At 34.3% G+C, this 26,484-nt stretch overlaps 1 protein-coding gene and 1 long non-coding RNA gene across 5 annotated transcripts in view; one reads left to right on the top strand and one right to left on the bottom strand.

Annotated features, from left to right (window-relative positions):
• The window catches only part of LOC120354341, a 103,389-nt gene extending 89,182 nt beyond the window's left edge, over nucleotides 1-14,207 (top strand). The window contains exon 2 of the long non-coding RNA XR_005572969.1: nucleotides 13,128-14,207. This is a non-coding gene — a long non-coding RNA (uncharacterized LOC120354341). The remainder of the gene's footprint in view (nucleotides 1-13,127) is intronic.
• LOC111053607 (KH domain-containing, RNA-binding, signal transduction-associated protein 2) overlaps nucleotides 1-26,484 on the bottom strand; it is a 1,288,254-nt gene that overhangs the window by 190,845 nt on the left and 1,070,925 nt on the right. The window lies entirely within an intron of this gene.

Raw genomic sequence — 26,484 nt, 5'->3', positions numbered from 1 at the left:
GCCCGCCGAACAGGAAGAAGTGGACAAGCAGACGACTATGAAAATTGCTACAGTTGATTTTCACTGGTTTAAACAAGATTGTAATCAAATTATTGTGAAAGAACTTGCCATAATTGATCAGTTTGATAATTATATTGTATTCCATTTCAAATTGCCATTTGCAAAGACAGAATTGAGTGCAAAATTGTATAATGATGTAACATGGTTAGAATGTCACTATCATAGAATAAAATGGGAAGATGGAGATTTAGAATACACTGACTCATTAATACGTGATTACCTTGTAGGTTATGACAAAATTTTTACAAAAGGAACTAAGAAAGCAAAGTTTTCAAGAAGATTGCATACTAACGTTCAATGTATACCAGAGGATTTTGCAAAACCCGATTTCAGCTTTTTCACTAGTTCATGGTGTTATGCTGTGTGTAACATTCATAAAAATAGGCCCGATGGATGATGTGCTTTGTTCAGTGCTCAACATAATAATTCTTTGTTGTTTAAAAATATGTATCAAACAAACATTATGATTGTACAAATGATTCATCATTATCTGTTGTTACAAATTCCGATGAACTTTGGAAATGCTTGTACGATATTGCAGATAAAAAATTTAAAAGAACTTAGATCATTGACCTCTCTGTAGAGATATGGATTAACTTTAATCTGTCAGTATAGCATTAGATGTAGAGAGAGAGAGATAGGGAATTTCTCAATTCACTTTAATCTGCCAGTATAGCATTAGATGTAGAGAGAGAGAGAGAGAGAGAGAGAGAGAGAGAGAGAGAGAGAGAGAGAGAGAGAGAGAGAGAGAGAGAGAGAATTTTTCCCTCAAAGGGAAATTATTTTTTCCCTCATCCAATAGTCGATAGTCAATAATCGATAACCACCCCCCTCATCTATACTAGGGAAGGGGAAGGGGAAGGGAAAATCTATTTGAGAGAGATATATCTCTCTCATTCTTCATCCCCTCGTCCTCACTGGGAGAGGGGGAGAGAGAGAGAGAGAGAGAGGGAGATTGGATTAGATTAGATTAGATTAGAGAGTAGGAGAGGGAGAGAGAAAGAGTGAGAGAGAGAGGGCGAGAGATTGATTGATTGATTGATTGATTGATTGATTGATTGATTGATTGATTGATTGATTGAGTTCTTTATTTATGTAGATTACAATATATACTGGCTTATACACTTATATACAATAGCTTACAATACAGCAAAATTATAGATGAATTTACATAATATAGACTAAGAAAATAATTATTGAACTGTATATGATATGAAAAAGTAATTTGTAATATAATAACTATAGATAATTATATTGTTATGCATCTACATAAATTGGCGGAGCTTTGTACATATCAATGTCCATTCTTTGGAAAGAATATTAAAAATATCCTCCCCACTAACTCTCTACCAAAATGTTAATTTAATTAATTAAACTAAGGATTTATTTATTAATGGAAATTTTGTGAAAGTTTTGATTAATATAAATATTTAAGAGAAAAAAAATTGATAGAGTAAAATAATTATATAGGTAGATAAGATCAAATTATTGATTAATAAAATGAAGTAGGCTGAAAGTAGATCAGGGTAATCAACTTTCAGTAATATACAGCAGTATGCAGTGGATAATTAAAAAAAAAAACATGAGTTTTTATAATATATATATATATATATATACACAATTCATTCTAAAACAGGTTTAAAGGTTTGTATTTGTTGGATGGGTGGGGGATGGTTGTCATGTGAGCGTTCTAGGGCTGGACAGTTTCAGTCATTTGTTCCAAAAGATGTTTTTTTAAAGTCAGGATGAGAGAGAGAGAGAGGAGAGAGAGAGAGAGAGAGAGAGAGAGAGAGAGAGAGAGAGAGAGAGAGAGTGGGTGATAGAGGAGCGGGAGGGGGAAAATCCATTTTTAGAACACCCCCCACCCTGCGGGGGGAGGGGATAGGCCGGGGGTGGTGAGATTGGAGATGGTCGAGAGGGGGGAGGGGGATTTCGAGCAATAAAGTATGTCTAAAGTCCCAAATCTCCCCTACTCTTTTCATTCATCTAATATAATATAACTACATAATTCTATTCTAATTCATCATCTGGCCAATACCTAAGTTATTTCATCACTCTCATTCAATTCATTTATAAAAAAACACATAATTATAACACAATTATTCCACTGATATTTCTCTTATACTCAATTACTCAGATCACTCTTTCTCCATTTCACTTTTCTTCACATTCAGCTTTCTGAATTCTTAAATTAAAGCAGTTTAGAGTCTCGCTGCAGACAATTTCCTTTCATGTTTTATCAATTCAAATCAATAGTTCATTTCTGAGATCTATTTCATTATGATGATGAGCAGTTTAACGCCTTACTCGGGGCATTTGTTTGTTTACTAATTATCCTGACTCCTCAATAATAAGAACAGTCTACTCGATCCAACTGTCCAATAATTATCAAGCTTTCATAACATGATTAGTTTGAACTTCTAATGCAAATTTCTACGTCCATCCAAAGCATTACTCCTAGCTTGACTTCTAGTGAAATAAGGTGATCGTTCAACTATTCTACTTCTACCTGGAAAGTAGAGTGGATCTTCTCTCTCATCCAACACTGGGCTAGGGAGATTCTCTTCTTCCTCCTCGACATTTTCTTCAATATTTTCTACCACCTCTTCTCGTTCAATCTCTTCGGCTTCAACAAGTTCGTCATCCTCATGCTTGGGTGCACGATAATCGATGAACTCCTCATTCCTCCTATGATCGAGATCCTCATCATTCCCAGCTATGTCTTTATCTGACAACGGTTCATTTTCTTGTTAAAAAACCTCCATTTTCTTATAACATGGTTTCATCCTATTAATATGTACTATTACTCTTTTCCCATCCGATAAATTTATCATTTAATTTACATCGAATAGCTTCTTACTAACAACATAGGGTCCCTCCCAAGGAAGATGGAATTTTGCTGAGTTTCCTGGTTTAACAGCTGGCTCTAACAGATACACTGAATCTCCATCCTCAAAAAATTTTCTACTGAGATTCATTGCTTGCTTCATTCGTTTTTGCGCCGCTTGTATAGATCGTTCATTTGCTATTTTGTATGCTTCTGAGAATCTTTCCTTCAACTCTTTCAGATGAAACTCAGTAGTTTTTCCGCGAACCTCATCTGGTATGACACACGATCCTGGAAGCACTATTTCTCGTCCATATAGCATGAAATGAGGAGAATAACCGATAGATGCATGAGGTGTGGATCTGTATGCTATCAGGACATAGGGCAACCAGGTGTCCCAATCAGTACCGTCTCTTTCTAGGAAATGTGCTATGGACTTGTTCAGGGTACGATGTAATCACTCAATTCTACCATTACATTCCGGATGATACGCTGTCGTTCTGATTTTGTCAATACCCAGCATTTTACATGTTTCCACAAATGAACTGGATAAAAAGTTTCGGCCTTGATCACTCAGTAGATGGTTGGGTACACCGTGTCGAGTTATAGTGTTGGTGATGAAGACTTTAGCTATTGTTTTGGCTGTTTGATTGACAATGGGAGTGACCTTCACATAACACATAAAATGATCGATAAAACTAACATAGTATTTGTTTCCATTCCTTGTTGTTGGATGTGCGCTGACTACGTCCATCAATACAAGGTCAAAAGGATAACTCGGCTCTTCAGCGGGTTGGTAAGGGGCTTTCAAAGACACGGGAGTTTTTCGACAAGCATATTCATGACATTCTGCTACAAACTTTCTCACATCTCCTCCTAGTGTGGGCCAATAGTATCTCTGTTTCACACGACTAGCGGTTCTCTCTTGTCCTGAGTGTCCCGCCCAAGGTGTGCTGTGATTCAGTTTCAACACAGTTGTTCTTAGTGTTTTAGGGACAGCTTATTTCCAGTGAGACAGATCGTCGTTTTTATTGGTCCACCATACTAATCCATTCTCTATTTGACCCAGATTTGATTCCAACAATTTATTGCACCAATCATCATGCAGCTGTTCGGCTGCAACACAATCTTCCGATAATCCTTCTATTTGTACTCCATTTACGGCATGACTGAGAGCATCTGCATTGGAGTGTCTTTTACCCGGCTCATGAACCACGTCGTACTGAAACTCAGCCAATCTCAGAGCCCACCTGGTTAGTCTGGATGAAGGGTCGCATAGACTTAGCATCCATTTCAGAGCTGCATGGTCAGTGACTAGCGTGAACTCCCTTCCTAAAACATAGCATCGAAACTGCTTTTTTGCATACATAACAGCCAGCAGTTCACATTCTGTAGTACTATAATTTTTCTCGGCATCATTCAATTATCAACTGGCAAATGCTACAGGCCTCTCTCCGTTATCCATTTGCTGTGAAAGTATCGCGCCAATCGATGTGCTAGACGCATCTGTTGCAACAATAAATTCGCGATCAAAGTCAGGGAATATAAGAACATTCTCCGAACACAATAATTTCTTCAATTTTTTGAATGATTCCATCTGTTGTGGCGCCCATACAAAGTCCACTCCTTTCTTCGTTAATTGTGTTAGGGGTTGAGCTATTAAGGCAAATCCATCTATAAAACGTCGATAATAGCCGGCTAAACCAAGCCAACTCCTGACTTCTCGCACGTTCTTTGGCTCAGGGTATTGTTTAACCGCCTTGATTTTCTCCAGATCGGGTTTCACTCCTTCCAATGTCACCAGGTGACCCAGATAACGAACACAACTTTTCACAAAATTGCACTTTTCGAGATTTACTTTCAAATTAGCATTCTCGAATATTGCTAACACGTGAGCTAGACGTTCTGCATGTTGGTTGATTGTTTGACTGTGAACTATTACATCGTCTAAATAAACAAAACACTCTGTTCCTAAAATTTCGGCCAGGAGGGAGTCCATCAATTTTTGGAATGTATGAGGGGCACCTGTCAATCCAAAAGCCATTCTCTTATACTCAAAATGCCCACCGACGGTTGTGAAAGCAGTCTTTCCTTGGTCCTCTTCTGCTATTTTTATTTGGTGGTACCCACTTTGCAAATCCAAAGTTGAGAAATATTCACTATTGCCTAGTCCTTCAAGTGTCTCATTTATAAGCGGTAAGCATATGCATTTGCTTTAGTAACTGAATTTGAAAGCCTGAAATCTGAACAGAAACGATATTTGAGGCTTCCATCGGTTGTTTTCTTTCTTACAAGTACAATCGTTGCACTCCAAGGACTGTTTGATGGTACAATTATACCTTCATTCAGCATTTCGGCTATATGCTCTTCCACTACTGGGCGCATGTGGTAAGGTACTCTATAGGGTCTTTTCGCAATCGGTCGTTCTTCAAATGTGGGGATATGATGTTCAACGGGTACATTACATCCCTCTAATCCTGGCTCTTCAAATGTTGTGATATAGCGCTTTTATACTTTACTTATTAACGCAGCTTCTTCAGTCTTTAGATGTGATAAAGTCTCATCAATTTGTTTTTCTAATTTTGAATTATTTTCATCCATTGATACAGATGCTATCTGTGAAGAGTGTTCAGTAATCCTCACAGGCTCTGCAATACCCATACATTTATTTTTTAATAGCTGTACTGGATACGGATTAGGATTTATAACTTCAACAAATGAGATTGAACTGTTGACATGCTGAACACTATGAGCAACCCTTATTCCAGGCAGTGGATCTAATGGGGGTTCAATGAATATAAGCCCTTCCTTGATTACATCTCTCAGGGTAACATCGATCAAAATTTCAGAATGAGCAGGGATAAAAGTGCTTTGGGCGGTATATACTGTAGCCGGTCTTACTTGATCATTTAAACAATGGGTCTTTCTTGGCATTCCGCGATCTTTGAACTCAGACCTCCTCCTGTCATGGAGTGGATGGGTGGGGTCAGACGGGGCATTACAGCTTATAGTTTTCCTACTTTCATTTTCACCAACACAATCACAAAATTATGACGTTTCAATATTATTGTATGACTCATTTTGAACTTCACCTACTTTCTCACCTCCAAATGTTATTGAATTATTACCTACATCGATAACTGCGTCAATTTGGACCACACCCTTAGCAACAGCTTTCTCCTCTATTAGTTTTACACCTGAAATAGCCTCTTTCAAAATAGATATCTCCGCGCCGGTGTTAACTAAAAATGTTTTGCACTGACCTTCAATCTCGATGGTAACGTGACTTCCTCTACCGCGAGTTGATACTCTTGGAACTATATTGCAATGCCCCTCTCCATGATTAGGCTGAGTAGTTGGGTGACTCCCAGCCAATCTTGGTTTTCCGAGTGCTGTGGTTTTTGGGCACTAATGTTTTCATTTTTCACAGGAGCAGCGCGTTTAGCACAATTATACGCTGTATGAGACGATTCTCCACAAACAAAACAGTATCTCACAAAATTATTGTAGAATTTACGTGGTTGTGACTCAGAAAAATTTCTCTGCTGATTTGGGGAATGGTTTGTTCCCGTGTTGGTACATTCCCTAGCAAAGTGACCCATCCTACCACATGCAAAGCAAGGTCCCTTCTTATCAGACTGTCTGAACTGTGTATTTGGATTGCTCTTAAAATATCCGTATGATTTCACATTCTGATCCTTCTTAAATGAAAGAGCGAACACGTTGTCTTGATTTGCTGCGGTCACTTGTTCAACTTGTTTGGCTACGACTACCGCCTCTTCCAAGGTTTTTGGGGGATGAACTTGTAGGGTTATGGACGCGGAACCAAATAATCCTCGAATGAAAGCTGTCAAAACCGTTCTATCTAGTTGGAGGCGAGCGTATTTAGCTTCTGCAGGATGATCGTTGGGGATTGGTATTGCCTTTAAGCCTAATTCTCGACAGCGATCAGCATACGTGCGTATTGGCTCATTCCGGTGTTGTTTAATCGCACTCAACGGGAATAAATGACTTTCAGGTTCTCGTAACTCTTTGAATCTCTCTAGAAGAACTTTTTCATACTCAACAAAAGTTGCTTCCTCGGATAATAATTCGGGATGAGTGTTCAAACAGACAGACGCAGCCCACAGATATTTTTAATTTACATATGAGCTTTTTATCATTATCAGACCAATCACCAGACTGTGCTACAAATTTTAAATTTTGAATAAATTCCTCTACTTTTTGTCCACCTTCTTCACCTGAAAATGTTCTTACAAGTGATTGTAAACCTAAATCCTTACGTACTAAGGTTGTTGGTCGAACCTGTTGACTGTTTGAAGCATTAACAGTGTCTAACTCTTGCTGTAATCTAGCTTTTTCTAAGTGTTCACGTTCCGATTGTGCCCTAAGTTGTCTCAATTAGCACTCTATTTCTGATCTATCTACATTTTGAACAGGTAGATCAGGTTGTACTTCATTCATCTCGAAGGGTTGACTTGGAATCTTAAATTTTGAATGGTTTCTCTGAAAAATCTTATTTCTATTAATCTAACAATTTTATTTTCATCTAAGATCTGATTATAATAAAGTAATCAACATTCACTTTCTCAATTAAATCTATTTTTCAATTCAAATTTTCTATTATTTTCTCGTTTCTATCAGTGAATTCTGTCCCATGACTCAGATCTGGTTCGATAGACATTTTTGCAGTCTATCCCACCACACGCCACCAGTTTTGTAACCGCCCTTGATGGGGGTTGAAGATATCTTATTACTACTTCAAGGGAGTCATGGGAACTGGATAGACAACAACATTGTATTACCTAAAGAATTTCTCATTTATTAGGCTATGTCAATTACTTGAAATTTAAAGAATGAAATATGCAGTACATTTTATCCAAATATTATTCCTTCAAAAACTACCTTCCAATAAGATTCTGCTAACTAGAAATTTACTACAACAATGATTTTATTAATTAGGGTCTCGGCCGGGTGAAAATGTTTTATAAGGAGCTAGAAATTTTGGCACTCACCCACAGCTATCACACCCCACCGTAATCCCAAACCACAGGACACTCAGGTATATCATAATGCCAGAAAAAAAACTTAACTTTTTGCAATACGGTTTGGATTTTGTGAAAATATCTACAGGCTACCAAACATCTGCCTTGTCCTTGCCTTGTGGAGCCGCCTCATCCGTGAGAACTAGCAAATATCCCTGAATTTGCTGGTTCCCAGAGTCGTTTAGACATAAGTTAGCAGAATCTTATTGTCGCTGCAAAAATACTACTTACTAAATTATATATTTTCTCACTAAAGTCCAACTACGGAAATTATTATTCTAATATCAGAGTCTTTTCTCCTGAAAAAAAATCTTAAATCTAAAACACGAAAAAAACAATCAATAAATAAGTAATCAAATACTACTCATGTCACACTGGGATTTGATACCCATCAGACAGGTTGGAATGGAGCTTATCATAGTGCTGGTAACAACCGAATTCCTAGATGTTACATTTATCCATTGTTTGTAAACTTAGCTTTCGCTAAGTTTAATAAAGTTGTTGACGTTTTATTTTTGTTTTTAAAGTTATTCGTAACCAATTCCAAAAGTTTTGATATAAGTTTTGATATCCTGTCGATTTTCCAGATTGAATACCATACTGGTTGGTATTAATAATTTTGAATTTGTCCAAAAAACTCACTAATCTACTATTTAACAACTGTTCAACTACTTTTGCTAGATTATTCAGTAAACTGATGGGTCGGTAATTGGTAGGATTAGTTGAATCACCTGCTTTATGAATAGGAACGATTTGAGCTAGTTTGAATTGTTTTGGAGAATAGCAAATTTGAAATTATTTATTAATTATGTTTTTTCAGAGGTTCAGTAATAAATGGGAAATGGTTTTGAGACAATAAGTACTAAGGGTGTCTATACCGGGGGCAGAACTAGTTTTTAAGGAATTTAGGGTTTGTTTCATCTTCATCTGTATTGTGTAGATAGAAAGAGTTATTTGTCCAAATTTTAGAGTCAATATGGTATGTTGTCTGTCAGAGCTATTTTTCATTAATTCATTTGCATACAATTGCCCTATATGGGTAAATTGATGATTTAGACTTTCCGAATGTTAGGCACACCTGTTTTTCGTTTAGTATTTAATAAATAGTTTATACAATCCCTTTTTTCACGAATTTCCTCTACACTGATTTAATTTGTTATTGTAGTAGTCATACTTGCATTCTTTAATCATATTATTCAATGTGTTTCTATAGTATGCATATTGCAATAGCCACCTCTAATACAAGGTTGCGGCCTACGATATTGCAACGCCGCAGTGTAGGCCTAGAATCGAATACATGATTGGTGAAAAAAAACATTTCACCAATCATGTATTAGATTCTTGGCCTACACTGTGACGTTGCAATATCGTAGGCCGCGGCCTTGTATTAGAGGTGGCTATGATATTGTGCCTCTCAGTGCACGGAGGTACACTTGATCAAATGTATTTTATTCCAGGTCGAAAATTCTCCGCGCCACTCCACTGACCTAGAGCATGCTCTACTTAAAGTAGGCGCAACAAATTTTCGACCTGGAATTAAATACATGTGATCAAGTGTACCTCCATGCATCAGGTCGAGTCTCTGGACTTTGCGGGGTCGAAGCCGCGCCGCGCTACTCTCCTAGTGCATGGAAGGTAGTTCGGATTTTTTCTGCGCTCGGGTAACGTCTTGAGGGCTTGGCTGTTCCCTAACTCTTCTTTAGTAAACAGCATGCTGTTCTGTCAGCCGCAAGGTTTGGATTCCATTAAAATCCATAATGTTAATTGCAATGATTCTGATTGGATAAATTGTACATGCTCAAAGCTTAATAGAGAACATCATGTTCAATATTTGGGCATAATGATTGATCAACATTCGCGTTGGGATGCTCACATCAATAGTACATGTAACAAACTCAGACATTGGATAAGTAGATTTCGTAAAATCAGCCAAGTTAGTAATGAAAGATATTATGTAATATATATAAAATATATAATCTCAAGACATATATTTTGCCTACATTCAATCATTTCTGCAATATGGCATAAAAATTTGGGGAGGAACATACTCAAACTACTTGAGAAGACTTTTTTTGATTCAAAAATACCTTATGAGAGCTATATTGTGCAAACCCAGACTCTATCCAAGTGTCCGATATTTTAACTGTCAGGCAGCTATACATAAAAAATTTAATCATCTACATAATTAAACATATGAATCTTTTCAACCTGCTTGTTTCACCGTATAACCTTCATCTCTCATCTATCACTTTTCAAATTACAGATACTGTTTCATCAATTTTTTGTAGAAAACAATTTTTATATCAGGTATCAAAGCTCATCAATGTTATTCCTAGCCATTTTATCACTACTAATGATTCAATAGAAAACTACTGTTAATTGAAATTCATATGGATAATCTCTAACAATGTAATATTGGCAATGTAATTTCCTCATAGCTTAGTATAAAGACTTCTCATGTTTTTTTATGTAATTTCTAACTATTATTTACTTTCCCGTATGCCTTCACTCTGCTCTTTCTCTTCTTTTCCTCACTATCTTTTTCTATTAATAATATCTCATTATTATTTTCTTGTACTGTTAAGCATTGAAAACTCAGGTTCCTCTAATCTTGCAGGGACTTCCCGTTTCTAATATAGTTATGAACAATCCTATTTAATGGTATTTTTCTTTCTTCATTTTATATTGTATTTCACTTTTCTCGTTTATAATCATTTTTGTCATTGTAATTATGTTTTTTTGGACAAATAAATATTTAAATTTGACTTTGAATTTTTCATCTTCCAATTAACATTCTAATCAATAACCTACGATTACAGTAACTTAATGGTACCCACATTTTCCCCTTTTTCCTTGATAGTTCCTATCTGTCTGCTTCAACTACAACTGCCAAAATAACATTTCTTCATCAGAGTCATCGGACACACGTCCTGCAACATTTACCACTGAAAGAATTCATTGGAAAAAATCAAATTCATTGATATTTTAAATAGTTTTTTATATATTCAAATAAAGAAGAATTCATTGAAGATTCATTACATCATTATTATGATTCAATAACTTATTGTGTAGTTGAGAAGTTGATATTGTGGTAATTATTCATAGACTATTAAATAAAAATACTACAAAATTGCCAAAAAACCACAGATTTATTGATAGTTAGGAAGATTGGTTTCGGTTATTACACCATTGTCATTTTCAATGTAGTAATAACCGAAACTGGTCTTTCTAACTCATCCATCAACTCATAAACTCATCAGAGTTTATCAGAGATTGACAATGGTGTAATAACCGAAACCGGTCTTCCTAACTATCAATAAATCTGTGGTTTTACGACAATTTCGTAGTATTTTTATTTAATATGATTCAATAATTTATTATCATCTCATTTTCATGTTGTTTGTTCGTTTAGTAGTAGGCTGTAATCAAATAATAACATCATTTAAAAAAAAAAAACGCTGTAGGTCGATTATTTCAGTAATAAAAATAAAATGATAGTAATATCTTTCAACTTGCCTAAAATATTATTTTTCTTTATTTGATTATTTTTTATATATTTAAATATTATTTATTGTTTTTTTCAAGTAATATCACTTCAGGAATAGCATGGAATAATGAGCAAGAAAACATCCTAACAAAGCCATTCGTGAAATATATTAGAGTCTCAAAAGCTTAAGTCAGGAGTAAGTTTTTCAATTTAAATTTGTTCGATGAAATTTTGTTTATCCTTTGTAAGAGTTGTATAATAATGAAGCAGAAAGAACCATATTTAAATACTGTATAAATGTTTTGGTCATGGAAATTCTATAAATTGCAGGAAAAATGAAAAATTAATTCTTAAAGCAGTTTTTAGGCTGTACTGAAAAATTACCATTTTGTAGATACGCTCATGTGACCCTAAGCCCTCGAATTATCACCCCAAGTAGAGGTGCTTAGAAGCGGTTGTTACAATTAATAGCTTTTGTATTCAATATGAATATCTACCGCAAAATCATCTCTTCGAAGTTCGAGTACAGGATTTCGAACAATTTCATTGGTCAAAGTTTGCGATAGATCTGTTGTGTTGTTTTGGGTTCTCTCTTGCAATCAGTCCTCTCTATAATAGGCTTAATTTCAATCACTGGGTAGGATCATGCTACGCATAGTAAACTGATTTATTACAGTTTATTACCATTATAACTGTTTATTATCACACAATGTATTGCTGTAGAGCGATCGCAAAGAGAGTTATGTTTTAGTCTATATATAATAAATTCTCTCAATTTCAAGAGGAATATCATTGAAAAAATTGGGGCCTATAAATACAAATGATTTCTGGAAACAAGTGGTATACAATTTAGAAAGTCTTATAAAATCAGATGTCACTTTTCAAGTTTGATAGCTAGGAAATTTCTGAACAATGCATGACCACGATTCCTAGACATAGTTAAATGGAATTTTGGAGTTCGTGGCATTCAGTTGAGAATCTTTCAATGGTCTCATATTCCGTGAGGAAAGTAGAAAATTTAGAGCGGTTGTTTTTGCAGTAATTAGTAACAGGCCATTTGCTTTGAACCAGGAGTTACAGTTTTCCTGTCTCTGGTTCAAATTTTGATTATTGTCTCTTACAAGCAATGAAATGCCATCAGCGTACATACATAACCCACCTTGGTCACTCTCACATTCGAGGTCGTTTACGAACAGCAGATATAGGACAGGAGATAGTATACCGCCTTGTGGTACCACTCTCTTTATGTTGAGCCATGAAGAGTAACTTCCTTATCAAGAGATGGTGATCAACGCAGTCTGGAGAGATCGCAGAAGACTCCTATTGAACTCTGCGATCCATCCGGAGCCTCCAAAAACGCGGTTGTAGATTTAAAAATGGCTGTTTCCATAGATCTACCCTGTACAAAGCAACTCTGAGAGATGTTGAGTGCCTCTGATTTGTCAAGAGAATATGTAAGGGAATATCTTTTCAAAACGTTTTGACAGTACCGGAACTAATGAAATTGTTCTGTAATTGTAATAACAGCAAATGTTCATCTCTTCAAACAATGGTTTCACTATTGTAAAGTTAAATTCCTCTGGGAATCAACCTGTTGAAAAAGAAAAAAAATTATAAGGAAAGACGAGGATAAGCAACTTCCTTGTGCACAAAATCGTATTAGATCAGATGACAATTCATCTCACCCCAATGATTTCTTGTTTTTCAGAAAGATGATAGTTGTTTTTACTTCCTTTGGATTCGTTGGGGATAAAACATTGAAGCTAAAACCGGTGATTTAAAGAGGTTTAATTCATCCAATGCAATATCTTCAGAAGGAGTTGGAGCAGATGTAACTAGATGATGTTACTAGAATAACATGGAAAGCGAGTTTTAAAAGTTCGCCTTCTGTAGCGCATGCGCAGGATACCGAGACTCACACTGGTGAACCCACTTTGACCTCTTCGATACAGAATAGAGCATAATGAGTTCCTCATCACTATTGGAACTACTATCATCTAACCACGGTACGTTATTTCTAAGTGATCTTTGGTCGCTCAAATTAATAAGCGTCATTATCGATCACTTCTGCTACTAGCTACTAGTACCTACAGGGGTGTATACCATCTGACCGACCTAAAAACTGACCGACCTGCAAATTGACCGTCCTACAAACTGACCGTCTTGCAAACTGACCGTCCTGCAAAGTGACAGTTCTGTAAACTGACCGTCCTTATGACGTCATAAGAATAGTCGGACTGTCATCAGCGGGTGGGTATAAGTTGTTCAACTGGTGAGCTGGTCGACAGTCAAAAATGTAGACAAAAATAAACTTGAGTGGACTTGAACGATAGGATCGTTCCACCTTCCACGTTTCCACTCTGTATAAACTTTACACTTCACGGTTTAAAGGTTATGTTTATGTTAACACTGCTTAATGCTTACATGCTTACACTTTACAGTGCGTTATACATTTTATCATTATTTATTATTATTAGAACTCACTTCAAGTTACAAATCAAAGGTAACTGATTTAAAACTTAAAATACCTATATGAATATAATTTAAAACAATACGTTACGTAGAGCTAGCTAATAGAAAAGTTTGAATCATTTTTACATTTATTTGTATTAAGGTCTAAAATAAATTATGTAGAAGACTATTTCAATCAACAGTTTTTATTTAGATAGGCCGTATGTATTGTAGCTACAATAATAAAGTAAATTCTTTGTTAGTAGTACGGCAGCTTGAAATAATTTATTGTGAATAAAAAATGTAGGCCTATTATGGAAACTAATCACTAACCTAATCACCGGTTTTACTTTCTTAATACATTATTATTCTAGTACATTATTATCAGTAATAATTGCATTGCTTATCTTGTTATAAACTTTACAAAATTTCAATTAGATGTACCTTGTGTAATTTTCGAAATACGATAATGCACTTCGAAACGCTGATTTTAGCCTTATCTTTGGCGTAATTTTAATAGGCTATGTCACCGGTATTTGGAAACATTGCATTATTTTAAAAAAAATGGAAAAATAGGTAGGCTAAAGAATGAAATCGGGTGATAGCAATTCTATTTTTACTAAAATAATTATTACAGACTGATGATTTTTTCTAAATCAATGTTATTTTTCTCATATTCGATTGATATATTTTATATTAATAATAACTTCTAATTAATGTCAGTTGCACAAAAGCCGGCTAAATTTTAACCGTGATTAATTTCACAAGAACCAATCAGAGAAGGCATTTTTTATAATACGGTTTGTCTGATTGGCTCTCCTGGAATTAATCACAATTAAAATTTAACCGGCTCTTGGCACTTAGTCATGATTTAACAATGAAACAGACAATCCTTTTTTATACATTGTTGTGATTGAATGGAATTCAGTTTACTCAGTGGAAAAGTTATTATTTAAAGGTATTTTATATTGTATTGACTTAAAATTATTACAAAATTGTGTTTGTAAAAGCTCTTGATTTAATAAAAGCATTATTATTGTTATTAAATGGCTATTTTTTATCACGGCTAAGTATTCGCTAAAATCTGGTTGAATTGATTATAAATGTGTAGGTATTACCTATAGGCTACCAGACTTAAGATAATCTATAGGTACCTTTTCTAACTTGATTCAAGAAAGTATCAATTGTAGCCTAATAATTGAGAATAGACATTCGTATTTTAGAAGTTATCACAACATGTAATATTAAGAATAGTGAATTGTATTTGAGAAAGTATGAATTCAAGTTGAGATACGGTAATGAGATATGTTAGTCAGAAATTTCTGTTGAAAATCCATTTGATCTTATTAAAATTAAATCTGAATTAAAATTCATGCAAAGAATGCAAGTATGGAATGTGACGTTGGACAAGTGGAATATTTTCTAATCTCCAATTAACAACTTCCCATGTAACTTACATCTTACTATTTCTCAATTACAATTCACAATTCTTAATTACAATTGAAAGCTTCCCAAATAAAATTCAAAATTTGTAGAAATATTCATTTTCAAAAGGGTAAAAATATTATATTCAAAGTTAAATATACAGTATTTCTACCAATAAGAGTCAATCATACGTATTGGAAACTATGAGCCGAATCTGCAATAACTGGTTCTGAATAAACTGCTCGACTTGCCAGATTAGACATCCTATGTTTAATGAAAGTATCAGATAATTCCATAATTCATATCATAAATATTGTTAGTAATATTTAAGGCAGCTTTGCTACTATTTGGTGCTATTCGTTGGAAGGCTTTCCAGTGCCTAGCTAAAGATGCGTCTACACCAAAGTTATTAACAAAATTTTTATTTTTCCTTCCTTATAGATTCTATTAGATTGAACATACTGTAACTTATCATACAAATGATGTGCTTATGTGTTTGTCAAGATCCGTTTAATGTAATAGAATCTATAAGGACGGAAAAACAAACATTTTGTTAATAACTTTGGTATAAACGCAACTTTAGAAGAACCGACCGAGGTGATTATTGATAAACAAGTCATACGATGATCAAACTAGAAAGATTTCTAGGCCTTTGAAGCACTTGACGAGCCAATCCTGTTAATTTATTTATTATTTTACAAAGGCGACTTTCTAGAAGTATTTTAAGCCTAGGTGATGATGATGGGATGAATGATAATACAATGAAGGTAGAGCTATGAATGAATAAGAATGATAGGTTATGCTATCTTCTTGAATTGATTTGAGTCCTTTTTTCAATCCAGAAATAAAACTAAAAATTTTGAATTTGATTTGATTAAAAACCGAATATAATAGAATGATGACATTCAATAAACTCTCAGAACTTGAAAATATTGAGTTATTAAGAAAAATTTTGAACCAAAAATAAAACGCAAACTAATTACGACATTTTTTTCAAATCAGGCAACTTAAAAAACTTTTGTATTTCAAAAGAATAAGAGTTATTTTAAATAAATATCCTTATTTACAATATTGACTATTCAATGGGTAAAATTCAAAGTTCCTACTTTAGGGAGTATCTCTCATCTTCGAGTGCCTATTCCTACCAGACAAACAGAAACAAAAGTAGGACATTGTGATGTTCATGAACATGGGACGTTGTCACAGCATTGCGTTTACATTGCAGGCTGATAAACAGGCAGTCTAGTCATAAATAAACATGACCTAATACATTCTATTTTATTTGGTTCAAAGGTAAGAGAAAATATGTGGGAGGCTATGTTTTGGCTTTTAAATGGCAATATGTTACTACTGGCAAGCAGCTGGAGGAAATCATTGAAAATGCACGTCCACGATATAAAATCGATGTGTCTAAAAGCTACTTCAAGTTTTGGTTGTACAATAAAAATTCTAACTAATTTTTATCGAACGTCCAAAGTCTAACTACACACACATCAATTTTTGAATGAACAATTTTTTGCCGTCCTTATAAACTCTACCAGGAGCTTGACAAACTCATGATCACATCATAATATATGTTTGTCAATTTTGTTCAATTTAATCAAATTTATTAGGATTGCATAAAATCGTAAGTTCAAAAATTGATGTGTGTGTTACTAGACTTGAGACTTATTCACACAACATATTCCCAAACTTTCATAATAATTATTTGTCTAGTAGTTTCTCAATCACATATAAACACTTATTTCTCTTTTTCTTAAGGGCTTTTTGTAATATAAATAGAAATACAAATCTCAGTACCCTTTTAAATTATTTTATCACTACATGATTTGGACATTAAATGCCATTTTCAAGTCTGAAGCATTCCGATTCATTTTCAAACTTGAAAATGGCATTAATGTCCGAATTAAGTTGTGATAAAATAATTTAAAAGGGTTCTGAGATTTGTATTTCTATCTATATTTAAACATTCATTTATATTTTTTATTTTTATATTTTATCCAAGTTGTATTATATTGTGTTGTAATTAAAAAATAAAGTGATAGATTTTATCAATTTAATAGTAAGCACTATTATTCACATTAGTCCAATTATATTTTCTTATGACTCTCAATATTATATTTCTTGAATATTCCAATGCTGTCTGCTGTACATTATAATTTTTATAATTTTAGTCGAGTCAGATCTGTAATGCAGCATCTGGACAATGCTTCAACAATGATCAAGTCTGAACTTTCCTTGTTGGACTAGACCCAACAACAGTGATTTTTCATGTGAGGAAAAAACACTACATCGAAAATTTGAAACAAATTAGTCACACAAGGTGTTTTTTTTTAATGATAGAAATAAAAAGTCTTGATATTCTACATAATTTTCAAGTGCAATTTATTTATTTATATATTAATACATTATAATATTTACAGATCTATCCTAATAATATTTCCTATCCACCTAATATTTACAACCTCTTCTGGAGATACGGACAACCTGAAAAGATGAAAATTAATTTTTTTTAAATCAGTTATTTGAATGAAAACAGTAATATTACCTAGTTTATGAGTCAGGAGTTCCTAACATCTTATCATCACATGTTTAAACTGATTGAACCACATCTGTAGATTATCAATAAATATTTAGGACATTTATATAATCATAGTAACATCAAACTAGAATGCATATAGAAAATGCATTCAAACATGGCTTACTTTAGATAATCTATAGTAGGCTGTGATACAAATCAATAAAAATGCATTTAGAAAATGCATATAGAATCCATTAAAAATTTTTTAATCGAGCATTAGCGAGTTTTTACTTTCAACTCAAGGCCAAAGTCGTTGTCCGTCGTGTGTATGTTCAACAATAACTTTTGAAAGATTTGATCAATCAACTTCAAATTTCGAACACATATTCTTCGACTCTTTTTACAGCTCAAGCTCGTTGGCCAACAAAATTTACCGACTCCTTCGTCCTTTTTCAGGATATAACAAATAACATTGAAATTGCTCAAGAAAAACATTTGTTGTGATTTATCATTAAGCCAGTTGAAGAATTCATTGCATGCAATTACTACAGTTTTTCCATTCATTCATTCATAACATCAGCTGAGGCTATTTGGGAGCTGTCACACAGACAGTCCTTCATGGGCTGACACATGATTTCAGCTGGCTAATTTGCAACTTTTACATCAACAAACTGATACGGGTTGAGATATCAATGTGCGATTTTCTCTTGGAACTCTGTATTGAAATCATGTATCACATGACCATTTTCTCATTAAAAAAAATGAATTTCGATTCATATGAGGGACAAAGATGTTTAAGCGAAAGAGTAATTTTTCATTTCAAATAGGATCCCCAATGAAACCTCCTTTCAAATAATTCTTGTAAAAGAAATATTTAGCTGTTTTCATAATTTTAATCAACTCTGTATAATAAAAATTTGCGGGTTTCAAAAATTACAATACAACAGTTCATGAGTGAGTTCTCCAACCCAGGGTGTCACTAGTGCAGAGTTGGTAAAAATTATGGATACAGCTAAATATTTATTTCACAAGAATAATATTACATTAGGATTCATTGGTTATCCCATTTGAAATGAAAAATTACTCTGTCGCTTTAATATAATGGCTTTAATATATAGGAGTTGGTGAGAAGCAGTGATTGAGGACGGTCGTGTTTTTCGGGAGCTGTGGTGATAAGATAGCCTATCGGTTTTACTCTTGCCTGCCAGCTAATTCAGTAGTTACAGAATTGTAGTACTAACCTAAAAATTTTCGTTTCACTAATTTTACTAATTTAATAAATCGATCACAATAGTTATATTCTATTAATAATTCAGTAGAATTTCTCAATTTAATAATCATTTTTAAATAGTTGTAATCTAAATTCTTTCTCGTTGATAAAGTAGCTGAAATAAAAGTACTTTCTCAATTTAATAATCAGTTTCAAATAGTTGTAATCTAAATTCTTTCTCGTTGATAAACTAGCTGAAATAAAAGTACTTTCTCAATTTAATAATTCTTTCTAAATCGTTTTAACCTTGATTTCTTTTTCGTTAAAAATGGTTTGAATAGAGTACCGAGTGATTTCCTGAAGTTGGTTCAATACAGTTAAACTAAATTTCCTAACTCAATAAATCGATTACAATAGATGTAATCCATTCTATTCATATACTATTAAATAATTTACAGTGAACTTTCTCAATTTGATAATTATTCGTGAATTTCTTTCTCGTTAAAAATATCCTAAATAGAAGTCTGTTTCCTGAAATTTGAGTTGAACTTAAATTATTAACGTAAAAGTAATTTATTATCTCAAATAACGTAAACCTAATCAAATAGCCTTGAAATAAGAAAATCTAATAATAAATAGGGAATTTTAATTGAGGTCGAGCGAACTCCTGTGCGTATGCTTTCACTGTGTCGAGTCATTAGGAGTGGAATTAGTTGTAGAGTAAAATAGCTCAATTATACAGGCCGAAACGGTTATTCATTGGCGAGCTGCTTTGTAGGTTTTGTAAACATTGCATCTCGCAACAGTCGCTCGTGGCCCGGGACTGGACGGGGCACGACCGATAGAAATTCGTTTCGTTTCTCTTTTTTCGCCTGTTTGATCCTGTCCACTAAATTAATAAAATTAATTTTGCTTTAATGCAGTATTGTCTTCTTCTTCCACTGTTTTGGCGACATACAGCTCTGCTCTCTCATTTGCTCTCTCATTTGTGTTTCCTTCCCTGTTGAAGAAAATTTTCTTAAAAACAAATAGCATTGCTCACGGAGTCCTTGACAAAACAGGTTAATATATTCATTTGCATTCTTCAGATCATTTTTAAAACTGTTTAATGCGGTTAATATTTAACCACTATAAAGGCAGTCACGCTTGAGGTGAAAATTAGTTATTCAATTCACGTATAATCAAAGCCTGTATTACACCTCAACTAAAATCTTGATGAAGTCTAATCATAAAATAGTTTGAATGTAACTACGAGTATATAGTTGAAATATATTTATTTTTCCAACTTATCGAATTTTACTAAAACGTAGCTTTTGAATTAGTGCATTTCACTTATATCTTAACTTTTATATTATAGCTTTGCGAAGTTATGAAATAGATTAATACGATTAATTAATAGTTTAGATAAATTGATTGGATTAATACGGTTTTTTTTTTTTTTTTTTTTTGCTTAGTATTGTAAATGGCATATTGCATGAAGTGACTGTTGGCTGTCTGATAAATAACATTCCGATTAGCATCAGAATTCAAACAGGAATTACAATGAAATTGAAAGAAACCACTACAAGTAGAGGAAATCCTGCAGTTATCTTCGATAACAATAAATTCAGAAAGGATAGGACTTCACCCGATGGTAATATTTTTTGGCGATGTCTTAGTAAGACTTGTAGTATTTCATTGAAAACTGACTCTACGTGCTCTCTTTTGTCCAGTTCAAACTTAAAACATAGTCATCCACCGAACGCCATTAATGGCTCGATTGCTGATAATAGTTCATTATCGTTGAATGGAACGGTTAGCTTGGCCCATGATAACGATGCAGCACTTGACGAATCTATCAACCCAACTCACGTCACAGCCGATATCACAGCCATATCAGCTGTTCCCGAAATCTTTGATCGAACCAACTCGTGTAGTACCCCAATAAGTCTAAACTCTCAAGCTAATTCCATCTCGAACGACTTACTAATTGATCCTGACTTAACTGTTGTATCACTAAGAAGAGAAATTACTGACTTGGTTGATAAAATGGCCACCATCGAACAACAGTTGAAGGATGCTATAAAACACAAGCTTGAATCGGACGAAAAATTAACGGAATATAAAAATATTATGGAACAAATGAAAGTGAGCATTGAAGTTTTAGAAGCCGAAAATTCTGCTCTGAATAGTGAGAAAAAATGCATAGAAAACGAGCTTCAGGATCTCAAGTGTTTTTATTCGCCAGGTGTTACAATATCAAATGTTGCATCAAACCCTTCCATTATATCAGTGAAAAACTCCTTCGGCATCCTCAATGACCTCACAACGGAGACTAATAAGACGTGTTATATAAGTCAAATGAAACCAGTAAGAACTCGAAAACGGAAACATAAGAAAAGATTGTTAGTGTTAGCAGATAGTCACGGACGAGATATTGGTTGGGATTTAAATCGCGAATTTGAGAAAGACGGTTTTCAAGTGACCGTAATTGCAAGATCAGGGGCAAATTTTAAAACAGTGACCCATGACATTGACAACTTCACTAAAGATTTTAATTTCGATGACAGGGTGGTCGTACTGGCTGGAACAAATGACATAGTGAGTCACACACAACAGCCCACTGAACTTGATCTTCAACCAATCTTAGAAACGGCAAGGCGTACAAAGGTATATCAATTGCGACTGTTCCATACCGATACGACAGACCGCTCATGAACGTAAACGTAGCAAAACTGAATGCATGGCTGTCAGAACGGATCTCAAATATTGATGAGATAGAACTTTTGGAGCTTTCAAATTTTGATATAAGTGACTTTACTCGACACGGTTTGCATTTTAATAAAAGCAGGGGGAAGATAAAACTCAGGAAACTGATCAAAGAGCATATAACAGGCACTTCAACGTCAGAAGGTAGCGGAGAAACGGCGGAAGCTAGAGATATTTCAGCATTGTCCAATAGCGATTTTTTATAGGTTGTGAAGTATTCCATGTAAATTGCCAGGGCCTCTTGAATGCAAAGCTAGATTTAGAAATACTACTTTCTCGTAGAAAATCTAAGATTGACATCTTATGTCTTACCGAGCATTGGCTTACTGAGAGCGAATTGAACGTATTATCACTCCCTGGCTACAGACTCATTACTCAGTACTGCAGAAAAATTAAAATTCGAGGAGGTTCATGTATTTTTGTAAGCAATGAATCCATCAAACTATATAATATCTAACTACCCGCCTGCTCTGTGTTCCAGTGAGTTAATTCCCTGTTCCTTCTCCGATCATCATGGAAGTAGTGTCAAGTTTAGTTTAGAGCGATCAAAGTCTAATTCTAATGAAAATATTACATCTAAAAGTGGAAGAAGAAAGATTTTTCGTGTCATTGATCCATCAAATATTGATGCTTTAAACTATGGGCTATCGAAAGAGAATTGGCATAGTGTTTATCATTGTAATAACGTTGAAGATAAGTTTAATAATTTTATGACAATTTATGTTAACCATTGTAATAGTTCGGTTCCGGAGAAGTCAGCAAGCGGTGCTAGAAATAAAGAGCAGCTTTCTTGGATTACAACAGGCATAAGGATATCCAGTGAGAGGATGAAAACTCTGAGCACACTTTTAAAATATCCCTCCTTTAGTGACTCAGCGACCTATATCACCACAACAACAGGACTTAGATGTGTTAGCTTAGAAACTTATTTCAAAATTTACAGAAACATATACAGAAAAGTTTTGAAAGCAGCTAAGAAAATGGCCGCCACTGCCTTCATAAATAAATCCTCAAATCAAGCTAGAGCCATCTGGAAATTAGTAAAATTCGAGTCGTCAAAGAACAATAATTCAACTTCAGAGACTTGCATTGCTGATGAAACAGGAAATATCAAAACCGGAAGAGAAGCTGCCAATATCCTGAATAATTATTTCATAAACACACCACTTAAAATTCAGAATGCACACTTAGAAAAGAATGGCATGGATGATTTTCTATCAGTATTTGAAATTGCTGGTAACCAAAGAAATACAAAGTTTACAGATTTCGATACATTGAGCTGTGAAGAACTTAGAGGAATAATCAAATCACTAAAAAACAAGAAATCCTACGACTGTTACAACTTATCAAATTACTTAGTTAAAAAATCAGCAGAACATATCCTCAAGCCACTAACATTTATATTCAATAGCTCCATGAAAGCGGGTTACGTACCATCTAAACTGAAATTATCGAAAATAATTCCTGTTTACAAAAAAGGCAATCAAGAGCTTCCTGAAAACCATAGACCTATCGCTAATACTCCTATATTTCTAAAAATCTTTGAATATGCCGTGCTAAGACGATTAAGAAAATACTTCAAACAAATAGACTTACTGTCCTCTAACCAATTTGGATTCCGGCCAGGCTACTCCACAAATGATGCTCTCTTCTCTTTTGTAGATGAGGCATTATCATCTGTTGATAAAAAATCCAAAGTGAATGGTTTGATAGCCGATCTCTCAAAGGCGTTCGACCTTATCAATGTAGAGATCATGTTAAAAAAGCTGCAATTGTATGGATTCGATGGCGCCGTGTTCGGATGGTTTTTTTCCTACCTCAACGAGAGGTATCAGCAGGTAGTCATTGACTCTCATACCCATGAGTACCATTCAGAATGGATGAAGACGAGAAGCGGGGTTCCCCAGGGGTCAGTACTGGGTCCCCTGCTTTTTATTATATATATTAATGACTTGCCATCATACCTTGAACCAGCTAAAAGTGTATTATATGCTGACGATGTGAGTATTCTACTGAAAAGCAGCAGTCAGTCCAATGTGGAATTGGAGAGTAAGACTGCCCTTATTAATTTAGAAAAATGGCTATCTGCTAACATGTTGTTGTTAAATACCAACAAAACTAAAGAAATTCCATTCCGAACTACCAGAGAAAATAATTTAAGTATCAGAGACTATAAAATAGAATCCGTGAACGATATAAAAGTTCTTGGAGTGGTGATTGACTCTGACCTTTCTTGGAGACCTCACCAAGAATACCTCAAAAACAAACTAAACTCAGCAATTTTCGTACTGAGAAATTTGAAAGCTATATTGGACTCCAGGGCTCTTAGAAGTGTTTATTTCGCACTGTTTCACTCACACCTGACCTACGGCATCATTTTTTGGGGAAATTCAAGCTGCGTAGTTGAGGTGTTCAGAATGCAGAAGTGGGCATTGAGAGTGATGATGGGAGAATCAATTCGAACAAGTTGTCGCCCCCTTTTCAAAAAACTTCAAATTCTCCCATTCCCAAGCCTATATGTTTTCGAAACAATCTGCTTCATTAAGAAAAATATACATGAATTTAATACAGGCGGAACATTCCATCAATACCCAACAAGATATAGGAACAACCTAAGAGACGACACACACCAGACAACCATGTATGAGCGAGGTGTTAGGAGTTCGGGTATTCGGTTGTATAATTTATTACCAGCTCATATAAAAGAAATGACTGGTACAAAATTCAGAGAACAATTAAAGAAGGAGCTGCTGTCCATATGCACGTACTCAAATGAAGAGTTCAGAGAGTACTACGAGTGTCGAAATGGGGTTTAGAGAGAATAGAAAAAAATGTATTGACTTTTCATGTGCCTATTTATGTTCTAAACCACGAGCGTCGAGATAAGGTTTGGAGAGAAAAGAAAATATATTGACTTATCATTTATGTATTTATGTTCTGTATTTTATTGACTTACGACATTGACAAGTCCAAATACCCCTTTTATAGGAGGTCAGTGGATGAAAAATAATAATAATAATAATAATATAAATGATAATTTCCACATACTAAAATCAAGGTACCAGTAATATGTTACTTTTTGGCTGTCGACCACTGATTGTAATGGTTATCTCGCCAATCTGACACTTACCTTCTCACATCACTTCATCCTCTCCAGCAATATCAAGAAGGAACCACTCATTCTGAGGCAGTGGCCTATTGACAATGTTTTCGACACCATGAGCCACTGCGCTCAGAAAGTGTGTAATTCTTATTTCTCCGTTGATTAAACGACGAATCGCCTTTTTGATATCGCGAGTAATCTTGTTTTCCCTTGGTTGGTTGACTGCAATGTCTCTATGAACTCGAATGATACTATCATAAGAGGTTTTCTCTATTGTTTGGAGACTTCCTAAAAAGCAATTAATTCAAAGCATATATTATAAGAAAATTTTTAACAATTGCAAATGTCAAAGGACTTGAAATAACTGCTGTGCTCTCATCAGTTGAACCACTTTTTATTGATCTTGCAGCTGTGTATTTGATCAAGCATAAAAAATACAATTGATAATATTTTGTATGCAGGAATTTTAGTAATTTTAAGCCTATGAGTTTAAAGGTAAATCTTTGACAAAAATAAATTATTACTTCATCATCCACTATTATTCTGATCTCCTTTGCTTAATTTTAATTTTGAATGGTTCTGTGTTTGAGTTTCCTCGCTGTTGCAACCTAATTTTCTTAAAAGCCAATGATAAGTTAAATTGTAATGCACATTTTAATCTAATGTAATTATTCCAATTTCGAGGGCGTTTCATGATGTTATTTCAGTATTTCATGATCATGATTTCAGTATTTCCTAGTGGGGGGCATGCATAAGGTTACGTCGAGGATCAAAACTTCAAATGACTGAATAATCACATCTCCTCATACAGCTTGTTCATATCAGCTCGTCAAGGCGGTTAAAAATCATTTATCATGTCACTAAAATTTGTTGAACAAATAGAAAATTTCTCCTTTAGTGTATTTTAGTCCATATTTTTCAATGCATAGAAAAATGACTAATTTCTATATTCAAAACTGTGTGTCTCGGTAACTCAAAATGATACTTGGTCTTGATTTGAAGAAAAGAATCTACTCTTTTATCTAGGGGAATGATTTTTGTGAAAATATAATCGTGAAGTAAGATACGTTTGTTTCAAAAAATCAAGAAATTTGCAATATTTTTCTCATTTTCACAGTTTCGAGTTTTTCGATAATAAACAGTAATGCAAGATCAATTTAAGGCAACTATGCTTATAGAGCATGAAATTTTCTCTCATTTGAGACCAATCGCAAGTTTCTATCATGTATTTTACTCATTTTAGAGAGTCTTTAAACAGTAAAATCGCAAGAAAAATTAGAAAATAAAAATTATCATTCAATTGGCTGTAACTTTTGAACGGAGTAACGGCTGTAACAGAAGTATAATTCATGGGAGTGAAAAGAGGAGAAAATTCATTACAACCTCGACTACTTTTTACTTTCCTTGTTACTTTCCTTGCCCTATTACCATAGGTAAGGAAAGTATTGTTTTCCGAAAAAAATTAAGGTACCCCAATTTCTATACGTTTTAAGGTCCCCTGAGTCCGAAAAAGTGGTTTTTTGGTATTGGTCTGTATGTGTGTGTGTGTGTGTATGTATGAGTGTATGTGCGTCTGTGTACACGATATCTCATCTCCCAATCAACGG

This window comes from Nilaparvata lugens, chromosome X (assembly GCF_014356525.2).
Source record: "Nilaparvata lugens isolate BPH chromosome X, ASM1435652v1, whole genome shotgun sequence".
In the NCBI taxonomy this organism is placed as follows: domain Eukaryota; kingdom Metazoa; phylum Arthropoda; class Insecta; order Hemiptera; family Delphacidae; genus Nilaparvata; species Nilaparvata lugens.
This window is presented reverse-complemented; position numbering and strand designations above follow the sequence as displayed.